Source organism: Amblyomma maculatum, chromosome 7, assembly GCF_055883805.1.
Source record: "Amblyomma maculatum isolate TAMU_Amacu chromosome 7, ASM5588380v1, whole genome shotgun sequence".
Taxonomy (NCBI): Eukaryota; Metazoa; Arthropoda; class Arachnida; order Ixodida; family Ixodidae; genus Amblyomma; species Amblyomma maculatum.
This window is the reverse complement of record NC_139350.1, coordinates 24918575-24923459: the sequence shown is the minus strand read 5'-3', so window position 1 is coordinate 24923459 and position 4885 is coordinate 24918575. Positions and strand designations below refer to the sequence as shown.

Here is a 4885-nt window from a genome sequence, read left to right as displayed (position 1 = left end):
CGAGAAAACGGAAGACCAGAGAAGGCTTTTAAATATTACCGTGCTTTCGGTAGTAATATTGCATACTTAGATAAACAGTTAAGGTGGAGGAGAGCAACGAGTGACAATACTTAAAGCATGCTATTCTTTCCTAACATTGGGCTTCATTTTAAGAAAGTGTTTTTTCTTGAGCTCTGGTGGTCTTTTCTAGGCTCGCTAAGTAAGGGTGGCTGAGTTCGACAGCCGTCATCTTGCTTTCAAACAAACGCTGCAGCTGTGGCTTGTGGCTATGCGTGCTTGAACATGTTTTGAAGGATATTTTTATATCGCGTATTATTAAATTGAAAAATAGTGACGACGTGTGTTCTCGCGGTCCATCGAACGACGATGCCGGCGGTCGCCGAACTCCTCCGCAGACTGAGTTCGATATGGTCGTTCCACCGACAGTGGTGGCGCCACGCGGCCTGATTATGGAGCAGCAAGCCGGTGGTAGCTCTTCACCGCGCGGGCGACCCTATTGGTATGAAGCGTGCTGATGCAAGCAGAGAACGAATTTTTTTGTTATTCCGAGATGTGCAAATCAATAAACTGTTTTTTGGTTCGCGACATCGGTTTGTACGACGTTTTGACTTGACCCAAGCGGATTCTGAGCGACGTATTTTATCGAAAAAAAAACATGCGTCGTTAGTGTATTCATGCTCACGATTCACATTAAATTTATGCCTTCGCAGCTGCACGAAAGTTCTGCAGTGTTTAAACACGAAGCTGATATGAAACGTATGGTGGTATCTTTTAAGGTGGACGCGCAAAAGAGGGAGCCCTTCCTCTTATTACTTTGCTTTAATTGTTGGGTTTAACGTCCCAAAGCGACTCAGGCTATGAGAGATGCCTTTCTCTTATTAATAACCGCCTATACTGCCTATATTTCACCGCGTGCAGTTTTCGTTACGGCTGTCGTTCAGCAGCTTCAGCTCTAGTTTATTCGGATTCATCAGCACGAGGTTAATTGAAAAAGAAAATGAAGGATAAGATCTATAAGCGCGACTTCCTGGCCATACCACGTCGACATAACGAAATGAAATGCGCACATTCTTTAGATGTATTTATTTTTCAACGGGGTAAATGGGAGCGATATATTTGAAATGCGCTAACTTTTTAGTTGCATTTTAACTTTTCGAATGGGATCAGCAATGGATCTGAACAAACCCAATCATTTCTTTACAGATGTCTTCTACCTACATGATCACGCGGTCTTCTCACGGTAGTGCAAAGAAGACGCCTCGAGTGCTAATTTCGTCTGTTTCATTAGGCCAAAATGGCCGTTTCGCTACTATTTCGAACAGTTGCCTGTCTGCCTCATGATATACGCTGAAGACAAACAAGCAGGTATGTACTCGGCATTGAGCATGTGAACATTATATACACTCAATGGCTGCGCTGAGACATGCCATAAAATAAAATGTGAATATCCGAAAAACTGTTGTTTAAAGAGTTTGTCGCCCTAATTAACGCGGCATGTTTAGTACATGCGGCAACATTGACGGAGTTTTTATTTCTGAGCTAGCGAATCCATACACACTCGTATCAACGAACGTTTATTTTTAAACTATAGTGTAGCCAAGCTCATAGATAACTTCGTATTTATGACTGATATGACATACAGCAGCTTATGTAAACGCCATATCTCACACGGACGATGCCACAACATCAAGAAGCAGGCCCACTTGTCAAAACGTGCGTTATATGGCAGCGGCACTATCACCGACTCAGCCGCCACGTCGTGCTGAGGCCTCGAGATCGAGCAGAGTTGCCATCTTGCGGCTCAGCGGCGAAACCTACTCAGTGTGGATGCGTTTTCGCGTCGCGTGCCAGCCCGCAGTGATTTACGCGCGCGCATGCGGCGTGTTCAGGAGTGTTTTGTTTGTTTCGCGGTTCCTGTGAGCTTTTTCTTACCTATATGCCTCTTGCAAAATAAATATGAACAGGCTGGAATGACAACCGTCTTTTTGGAAAGAATTAGTACATGGTATCCTTTTTAGATGGCAACCCAATCAACTTAACACGAGTGCATCTTTTATTGCTCTCTAAAGTTCCGAGGGCTTATTTTTTGCAGGCACTTTATGATCACCTGCCACAAAGTCTGGCACTGCGGGAAGCAACTGCCAGGAGTGATGCCGCTGAACGTCTTGCCTTGCAAGCAAACAAGAAGCTTGTAAAAAAACGCATTGAAGAAGCAACAGGAAAATTTGTTCTACTCAAAGATCTAAGTAATGCAGCCAGTATATCCAAGCCAGAAACAAGAAACGACCTTGTCCAAACAGCACTCCTCCTGCAGAAGGAGTATGGTAAGACCTTATTGATGAAAGTTTTCGAAAACATAAAAGGTATAAACATGCACATACATCAACAAGTCACGTGCATAGCCCTAACAAGAGGATAAGTGAATACCAGTATCTGCCAAGAGTGCAACAAGCAAAGCTAGTCAGTTACTTTTGGTGCCATATCTCTAGTGCTTACATGTGCAATGCTTGTTAATATCACCAATGTTGCAGCATACCTATTTATATTGCTTCAGTATAAAGCCTTTCTCATACACAGGTAAATAGCAAGTCTCGCAATGAAATTTAGTTTACTATGCTAGTTATCAAATATACCTTATATTTAAATTTTAAGGGATTCCTCCTATTTATTCCATTATTCCGGGTCAGATTTAGGCCTGCAAGCTGCCTAACGGGTATCTAGAAATGCTGTGCACAGTATGGAACCGGGAGAGAGATGGGATGACAATTACCGTCACTATAATTAGAAAGAATCAGAAAAAAATCACTTCTAATGAGCATGCAAGCGACTTGTAGCAAGTCATGATCCATATATAGAAGAATTTACACACAATATGAACAATGTATTCTGAGTGATGCGGAGCTGTGCATGAGTTGTCAAAGTGTCTGAACATTACAAGAGAGTTATTAATTTTTCTAACAAACTCAAGTACAAATACCTTGCTATGTGAATTTCAAATTAGACTGATTTTTGAACATGTCATGTGCTTTTTAGGTACAAGCTACCACATTTTGGTACACGACAACAACCTCAAAGGAATCCTACCATTCAACGATTCTATGCAGCGCAACATGGCTGCCTTTCCAGAGTTTCTGGCCATTGATGCCACTTACAAGCTACTTGAGATACGGACACCTGTTTACGTTATCCTCGTTGAATACTCCAATGGTGAGACAGAAACTGTGTGTGTGTGGCTATTTTAGTCAGTGCAACTGCCACTAACTAAAATGGATGATAAATTCAGAGCTGAACCCATCTTTTTTATTTTTTATTTTTTTACTTAGCAAATACTGCCGGCCTGTGTCACAGGACTTAGGCAGGAGTGGAGTACAAACATCCTGGAAAAAACAAGATGAGCATTACAACAGAAGCAGGAAACAATCAGAATCAAAACCAGAGCATGCCACACAAAGCCGAGTGCAGAGGCAGAGAGTTGACAAACGATGTCTAAGTTGACAACGAACAAAGGCATTCAACTTGTCCCAAAACGGGGAAACATAAGAGCCCTATGCTTCATTAAGAGCTTGTAAAAATAGATTCACGGATTCGCAATTGACAATGTTTGCGGTTAAACCATTCCATTAGTGATGGTATCGGGAAAGAAGGAGTATTTAAAAACATTTGTTTTACACGAAAACGTGGCGACTCTTTTAGAATGGCAGGAGCGTAGCGACGAGATGTGTGCTCAACTAAAATTCCTTGCTCTATTTTTATTTTACTGTGATAAAATAAGTAGAACAACTTTAATTTTTCGCGATGACGACGCAAGGCCAGTTCTTCAAGACCTGCGGTTTTCAGTAGAGCTGTTGGAGAAACTTTCCAACTGTAACAATTAAATATAAGCCTGGCTGCTTTGCGTTTGACATTTTCTAATTTAATTTTGTTAGTTTCGGTGCAAGGGTCCCACACTGCTGCAGCATATTCCAATATTGGCCTTACAAATGTTTTATAAGCTAAAAGCTTTATTTCTTATGTGGATTGTGCCAGCGTTCTTCTCAGATAGTGTAGTTGTCTTAAAGCTTTTTTTTTTCTATATACGATATGTGCTCGTTCCATCGAAGATCAGAGGTTATGTGGATTCCTAAGTACTTAAAAGTGCTTACAACTAAGATAATATATAACGGATGATATTTGAGCACTTCCAGCTTTATTCTTACTTTTGTGTTGTTTATATTTTTTATTCCATTTGTACCCACCATATTTTCTTTATGTCCCACTACTACCATTTCACTATATATATATATATATATATATATATATATATATATATATATATATATATATATATATATATATATATATATAGTGAAATGGTATATTTCACTATATATATATATTGAATTTGTAATAAGGGAGTAATTACTCATTGCATCCACCCAAGCGCAGCCATACGGCTACAAAGGAAAGCTATACAGCTTTCTCCCTTACTCCCTTCTCCATTACTCCCTTATTACAAATCTACTCCACCTTGGGGGATTCCCCTAAATATTTGACCAACACCATTCCCACTTCGAGTTATAGATCAATTCGCTCTCGCCCTACCGTCTGCTCTGCTGACCGTCCTGGTTAGCTCAGTCGGTAGAGCGACTGCCCCGGAAAGGCGGTGGTGCCGGGTTCGATTCCCGGATCAGGACGAATTTTTCTTTAACTACGAAGTTTCTGAGAAAGCTGTATAGCTTTCCTTTGTAGCCGTATGGCTGCGCTTGGGTGGATGCAATGAGTAATTACTCCCTTATTACAAATCTACTCCACCTTGGGGGATTCCCCTAAATATTTGACCGGCATTTCTCATAGCCTGAGTCGCTTTGGGACGTTAAACCCCAAAACCCAAATTATATATATATAT

General features: G+C 40.9%; 1 non-coding gene across 1 annotated transcript; it reads left to right on the top strand.

The window, feature by feature from the left end:
- Positions 1-4599: 4599 nt before the first annotated feature.
- TRNAS-GGA (transfer RNA serine (anticodon GGA)) lies at positions 4600-4673 on the top strand. Its single transcript has one exon. It is a non-coding gene; the product is annotated as a tRNA-Ser (tRNA).
- Positions 4674-4885: the final 212 nt, after the last annotated feature.